Genomic DNA, 7,967 nt, shown 5'->3' with positions numbered 1-7,967 from the left:
TCTCTCCCCTTTCATTCATAATTTTATTAATCTGGGTCCTCTCTCTTTTCTTTTGGATTAGTTTGGCAAGTGGTTTATCGATCTTATTGATTTTTTTTTTTAAATCAGCTTCTAGTTTCATTGATGTGTTCTACTCTGTCTCTAGTTTCTATCTCATTGATCTCTGCTCTAATCTTGATTATTTTCCTTGTTGTGTGTGGGGTTGGCTTAATTTGTTGTTGATTCTCCAGTTTTTTAAGGTGTAAAGACAGCTGGTATATTCTGGATTTTTCCATTTTTTTGAGGGAGGCTTGGATGGCTATGTATTTTTCCTCTTAGGACCACCTTTGCTGTATCCCATAGGTTTTGGACTGAATGTCTTCATTCTCATTGGTTTTTATGAATTGTTTAAGTTCTCCTTTTGATTTCCTGGTTGATCCAAACATTCCTAAGCAGGCTGGTCTTTAGCTTCCAAGTGTTTGAATTCCTTCCAAACTTTTTCTTGTGGTTGAGTTCCAGTTTCAAAGCATTGTGGTCTGAGCATATGCAGGGAATAATCTCAATCTTTTGGTATTGGTTGAGCCCTGATTTGTGACCCAGTATGTGGTCTATTCTGGACAAAGTTCCATGTGCACTTGAGAAGAATGAGTATTATGTTGTTTTAGGGTGGAATGATATCTATGAGGTCCGTCTGGTCCAATGTGTCATTCAATGCTCTTGTTTCTTTATTGATTTTCTGCTTGGATGATCTGTCTATTACTGAGAGTGGCATGTTAAGATCCCACATTATTAATGTATTCATATCAATATGACTCTTTATCTTGATTAACAGTTGTCTTATGTAGCTGGCTGCTCCCGTATTGGGGGCATAAATATTTACAATTGTTAGATCTCCTTGGTGGATAGACCCTTTAAAAATGATGTAGTGTCCTTCTTTATTTCTGACTACAGTCTTTAGTGTAAAATCTAATTTATCTGATATGAGAAACGCTACCCCAGCTTTCTTTTGAGGCCCATTGGCATGGAAGATGCTTCTCTATCCCTTCAATATCAGGGGGAAACAAGATATTAAGCTCCCAGTATTGCCCTACAACTTTTATTTTTAATTTGTTCTCATTATTCTTTTCCTTTTTAATTTTTTAAATCTGCTTACCATTACAACTAGAGGCTTAATACAACATATTCCATAATAACCTTTTAACTTGAACTTTTTTCATACATATACCTATGTTTTTCTTTTGCTTTTCTATTTTTTTAATATACATATAGATATAAGCTTCAAGGTAATCCTCCTTCCCTAATCAATACTACCCCTATATATAAACCAGTTTTAATCTCCCTTTAGCTCTGGAAAGTTGAGTCCTTTAAAAAAGATATCAACATACACCCAGGAAGAATCAAAATAACTTAACTTTCCTCACCCACATCAAGGATGTATAAACGCTCTCCCATCTTTTTTTTCTGTCGGTGTTTCTGTGTATTTGTTTTTGTTCTGGTATTATATAAATCTTATCCTTGGGGTTCATTTTGGCTGGGTTCTTTTTTTTTTCTCTTGTCATTTACTTTTGTCGGTATTTCTGTTTGTCCATTTTTATTTGTATACCTTATAAATCTTACCTTTGGGGCCCATTCTGACTGGTCTTTTCTTCTTTTCTCTCTCTCTTTCTTTCTCTCTCTCTCTCTTTTTTTTCTTTTTTCTTTCTTTTTGGTGGTGACTTCCAATTGCTCAGAAGTGTTCCAGGGTGCACCTTGCCTGGATCGTGGTTGATATACTCAGCTACACATTCCCTCAACCAACTCTCACCAAAATGACTAGGAGGAGGAACACCCAACAGAGGAAAAATTCAGAGACTGTGCCCTCTCCATCAGAACTATTGGATATGGACATAAACAGTATGTCCGAAAGGGAATTCAGGGTAACAATTATCGAGGTAATGGCTAGATTGGAGAAAGCCATTAGTGACAACATGGAATTTCTAAGGACAGAAGAGAAAGCCTCCCAGGAGGAAGTTAAAAATGCTATCAATGAGATCCAATCTAATCTAAATACTCTAATAGCTAGGGTAACCAAGGCAGAAGATAGAATTAGTGATGTATAGGATAAATTGATAGAGAAAAAGGATTAGGAGGAGGCCTGGAACAAACAGCTTAGAAGCCATGAAAGCAGAATTAGGGAAATAAATGATGCCATGAAATGTTCCAATGTCAGAATTATTAGGATCCCTGAGCAGGAGGAGATAGAAAGAAGACTAGAGAAGATATCACTGAATAAATGCTCCATGAAAATTTTCTCAATCTGGGGAATGAAACCAGCGTTCATGTCCTAGAGGTAGAAAGAATACCCCCCAAGATCAACAAATCTAGAAAGACCTTGAGGCTCTTGATTGTGAGACTGATGAATCATAATTTTAGACAAGAGCTTTTGAGAGCAGCTAGGGGGAAGAGATTTCATATGTACAGAATAATGTCAGACCTGTCCACAGAAACCTGGCAAGCCAGAAAGGGCTGGCAAGACATATTCAGGGCACTAAATGAGAAGAACATGCAGCCAAGAATACTTTATCCAGCAAGGCTGGCATTCAAAATGGATGGAGTGATAAAGAGCTTCCAAGACCAGCAAGGCTTAAAGAGTATCTTAAAAATGTATCTTTCAGGGCGCCTGGGTGGCTCAGTGGGTTAAGCCGCTGCCTTCAGCTCGGGTCATGATCTCAGGGTCCTGGGATCGAGTCCCACATCGGGTTCTCTGCTCAGCGGGAAGCCTGCTTCCCTCTCTCTCTCTGCCTGCCTCTCCATCTACTTGTGATCGCTCTCTGTCAAATAAATAAATAAAATCTTTTAAAAAAATGTATCTTTCAATAATCACTCTCAACATGAATGGCTTAAACACTCCCATAAAAAGGCACAGGGTTGGAGATTGGATAGAACAACAGGACCCGTCCATATGTTGTCTACAAGAGACCCTTTTGGAACCCAAGGGTACATCCAAACTGTTAACTCATTTTTATTATTTTTCTTTATCTCTCAAAGGAAGAGCAGCTTCTCTTCCATGCTGAGACTAATGTCCCCATTGGTAACAGGTAATATCTTTATTCCTGCCTCTTCTAGAAACTTACCTTATCAGTTATGCCTCTTTATTCTGGCATTTTCAGTTTCTGGACATTCGCTGCTTTTCTTTCTCCTAAAAGCATGCTAAGATTTACTGATCCTTGAATAGACTTTACCTTAAAATTCCTAACACTCAGAGTTAATATTTTGTTTTCCCATTAAACAGAAGTTCGGAAGACATCTACCAGAACAAACAGAACTGTTCCTATACTTTTAAGCCAACCTAACCCATTCAGGCCCTGGGTGTACCAAGTAATAGAAGATTTAAGTAATAGTGAAGGTAATCCCATAATTCTCATATTTGCCCTTTTCCACTCTACCTCTGACTGGCTTTTACCTATGTTTCTGTCTCCCATTTTAAGTCTTATGTCTGTCCTGTGGACTGAATGATTTTTATTTCATCTCTGGCTATCTCTAAGAAACCTTTCTGACTCTTCTCTTTCTTTCTTCAGTAGGATTCTGCAACACAACTCCAGATACCAGTTTCTTTGGTGACCTGCTTTTGAAGAAACTGTTCTGACATAAAGCCAATAAAAGAACATTTCCTAACCACTTGGCCTAAGAGAGAAAATGTTTCTGGAGCATGACCTATGGTTTTCTGACCTATGCAATACTACTCTTACTACTAGCTACCATTTAATGAATGCTAATGGCCAGTCACCATCCTAAACCTACTAAGAGTATTGCCTCGTTTAATCCCCACAACAATGCTTTGAAGTAGGTACATACATGTCTCAATTTTATATAGGAGGAAACTGAGTCACAGAATTATTAATGTCCTTGTTCAAGATACTGACAGCTCATTGAGAGAAAAGGGAGTCTAAACTGCCAGCCTTTCTCTAGAAACTAGGCTATTCAGGCAAACTTTTCTAAGAAGTTTGTACACAGTTTAAAGAAGAGCTCTTAACTACTTCAATCATCATTTAATATGATTCTTCCAATACTGTAGAATACCTCTTGGGATCCTCATGTTGAAAGAAGAAAATGACTAATAATCAAGTCAAGATCTAACTGGCTTGCCTCTTCTACTGATTGAATTTCATAATCGATAGTCTCAAGTGATTCCAACATATCTAAGCATACCAACTACAAATGAAGTCACAAGCACCACGATAATAACTATATGGTGTAAGAATTTTAAGTGTCAAGAACAACGATTTAAGGGCAATCACTAAATTTTAAACTTGACAAACTTCACCCATAAATTAGATTCATTTAAATGGCTATGCAAATAACTGATGTCTTCCTTAAGAACTTTTTACTTAATGTGCAAATTAGCCTCTGATAAAATTGGACACACATCTACTGATTGAAAGAGCACTTCTGCAAAGGCAATATGGTGAATAGCTAAAAGAATGAGCCCAAGAGACTCTAGAAAGATTTTCTCTACTGTATTATGTTCATAAAATGTAATTCACAGCCAAAGGAAGGCCCATTTAGTAGCTTCCCAAAGAAAGATAAGTTAAGAATTTCCGGACTCAGTCAAATCAATCCCTTAAATTTATATGGCACTTTACATTGTATAAAGCATTTTTCTTTCCATTATTACAATTGAGGCTCTCAATTCCACTAGGGCAGACAAGCTCTCCAGGAAATTTTGTTCCTGTTTTAAAAATTTATTTCCTCTTTTGTCTTGGCCTTCAGAAAACTAGAGATAAACTGAATGATCAATGATAAAAATAAGTGCAACTTTGTATCTCTTCTATATTATTCTGACCTTTCTTCCTTACTGTCTATTTAAAAAAATATTTAGTTGCTTTAAATATCTTGATTATAAGCTTCCACATGTTCTTTGTGAAGTGTGTGGGGTATTAATTTCAAAGAAATAAAAATTGATAAACCCTCTTCCTAGCAAAATGGTAGGCCAAAGGACTCATCACCAAGAACATTATAGCCAAGCTAATCCCAAAGTGCTTCCATGAAAGAAGCCCTTCTATTTCGCAGCATCTTAGAAGATACCCATAACAACATAATATGATGTACAAAGAAAATATGCACTTAACATTTATTAAGATAAATTAATAATTCACATATGGTTCTGCCACTGGTTTTCTTAACTATCAATATATCATGAACATATTTCCATGTAAGCATACAGAGATCTCATTAGTGATTAAATGGATTCATAGTATTTAATTTTGTGGATGATTATTTAAATTTCTAACTTGCCCATCATTAACAGGCCTTTACAAGAAAAGTGGAACATACTGTTATAATATTGTTTGTATTTGGAAAAAAATCTGTATTTCCTGTTCCTACCTTTATTCATTTTCCTATTTGGCTGTTTTCAGGGGTTTTAAAATTTTATTTATTTATTTATTATTTATTTATTTGAGAGAGAGAGCCCAAGCAGGAGGAACAGCAGGGAGAGGGAGAAGCAGACTCCCTGCTGAGCAATGATCCTGATGTGGGGCTTGATCCCAGTACCCTGGGATCATGACCTGAGTTGAAGGCAGATGCTTAATGACTGAGCCACCCAGGTGCCCACTTTCAGGATTTTAGATTAACTTTGAGGGCATTATGCTATGTGAGATAAGTAAGATACAGAAAGACAAATACTATATGATCTTATTCATATGTGGAGTCTAAACAAGCCAAACTCATAGAAACAGTGAGGAGACTGGATTGCCAGTGGCTGGAGGAGGGGAGAAATGAGATGTTTGACAAAGGGTACAAAATTTCAGTTTTAAGATTAATACCTTCTGGGAATCTAATGTACAGCATGGTGATTATTGACCATTGAACAACACAGGTTGAACTATGTGGGTTCATTTATATGTGGATTTTTAAAAGTAAATATGGTACAGTACTGTAAATGTATTTTCTCTTCCTTATTATTTTTCTTTTTTTAAGATTTATTTTCATTTGAGAGAGAGTGAGAGAGAGCATGCAAATGTGGGGAGGGGCAGACTCCTATTGATCTCGGAGCTTGATGCAGGACTCAATCTCAGAACTCTGGAATCATGATCTGAGCTGAAATCAAGAGTCAGCCACTTAACCAACTGAACCACCCAGGTACTCCTCCTTATAATTTTCTTAATAACATTTTATTTTCTCTAGCTTACTTTATTATAATAACACGGCATATAATACATTTAACATACAAAAACGTGTTAATCAACTATGTTATCAGTAAGGCTTCTGGTCAATAGTAGGCTGTTCGTAGTTAAGTTTTGGGGAAGTCAAAAGTTAAATTCTGACTTCTGACTGTTTAGGGCATTGGCCCCCTAGCCCCTGTTTTGTTCAAGTCACTCATCGTTAATAATACTGTATTGTATACTTGCAAGTTGCTAAGAGAGTTGATTTTAAATGTCACCACCACCACCACCACAACAACAAAGCAAGAGTTGTAATTATATGAGGGGATGCATGTGTTAAGTAACCTTATTGTGGTAATTATTTTATAAAATATATGTATATTTTAATTATATATATGTGTTAAACTTTAAAAATGTCATATATATATATATATTTCAATAAAGCTGGAAAAATTAAGAACCACTGATTTTAATACAACTGTAGACTCAGTGACAGGTAGTGTCAGGAATCTTAAATATAATTTTCCTATATAAGCCCTTTAAAAATCTAATTTCTCAAAATCAATTGAACAACAATTTTCTAGTTCCTGTTTTAACAGCATAGGAAAATTAGAAATCCTTATAGAGTCAGAAGAAATAACAACCTATCAAAAAGTAAATTACAACTTTATATTAATAGAACTCATCAAGTAATTACAATCATTTAAATACAACAGGATTATAAAAATGGTCTTCAATGTCATTAAACAAACTAAAGGTTCTTTCTCTTTGTGTGAGAAAGAAAATAGGAATGCTGTGGTAAACTGAACTACCTTGAGAGTAGGACCGCAATTTAGTACTCTCAAACACAGAACTATATTCCTTTAGGTAATCATGTACTTTTTATCCAAACAGGAATATCTTTTTTTTAGGAACATTTTTCATAGTGAAAAAATAATCATTTGATCCTAGCCAAAAGGCCGAGAAGCAGTGCACTAAAAATACCAAAAGTCATAAACTGGAATGTATGGTCATCCTAATATTGTTCAATATATTAGAAAAATTAAACTTGAGTTTTTGGTATGGTTTTTAAAAAATCCTAGTAGAAAAGTCAAGTAAATTATTAGAAATAAGTGGAGTTCTGAAGAAAGATCAGACTAAAGGCGTAATTTCAGTAGTCATTTCTATGGTATAGAAAAAATGGGAGCTTTTAGATAATATGTAAAACCTTACGGGTGAAGCCATCAGAGGAATGAGGGCAAATGGAGACAGGAAGAAGACCAATGACTGAGTGTAGAGGCTCTCCAGTGGTTATTAGTAAGATAAATGATGAGATATCAGTAAAGGGGAAGTGAACAATGAGTAGGAAGATGTACCCCTGAAGCCAAGTGAACAAAGTGATTCATGGAGGAAAGTGTAATTGTGTCACATAAAATGAAAACTGAGAATTAACCATTTAATTTAGCAATGTGGTACCCACTAGTGACCTTGACAGGGACTGTTTCAATGGAGTGACAATAACAAATGCCTGAATAGAGGAAGATTGAGGAAGAATGGGAGTAGAAGTAGACAGGAAGTGTAGAAAACTCTTTCAAAGAGATTTAAAGTGGAGAAGAATGCAGCGCCTGGCTGGCCCAGTTAGTAGAGCATGCAACACTTGATCTTGGGATTATAAATCTGAGTTCCATGTTGGGTGTAGAGATTCCTTAAAAATAAAATCTTAACGATGTTCCTAGGAAGATGTTGCTGCGGCTGAGGTCGAAGAGGTTGCTGCCCGTGTTCTTCTCCTCAAGGATTTTGATGGATTCCTTTCTCACATTGAGGTCCTTCATCCATTTTGAGTCTATTTTCGTGCTATCATATGAT

At 35.9% G+C, this 7,967-nt stretch overlaps 1 long non-coding RNA gene across 1 annotated transcript in view; it reads right to left on the bottom strand.

The window, feature by feature from the left end:
• Nucleotides 1-3,090: 3,090 nt before the first annotated feature.
• LOC125092439 (uncharacterized) overlaps nt 3,091-7,967 on the bottom strand; it is a 322,347-nt gene continuing 317,470 nt past the window's right edge. Inside the window, exon 3 of the long non-coding RNA XR_007124927.1 lies at nt 3,091-3,157. This is a non-coding gene — a long non-coding RNA (uncharacterized LOC125092439). The remainder of the gene's footprint in view (nt 3,158-7,967) is intronic.

The sequence above is a fragment of the Lutra lutra genome, chromosome X (assembly GCF_902655055.1).
Source record: "Lutra lutra chromosome X, mLutLut1.2, whole genome shotgun sequence".
In the NCBI taxonomy this organism is placed as follows: Eukaryota; Metazoa; Chordata; class Mammalia; order Carnivora; family Mustelidae; genus Lutra; species Lutra lutra.
The sequence above is the reverse complement of the archived record's forward strand: the minus strand, read 5'-3'. Positions and strand labels throughout refer to the sequence as shown.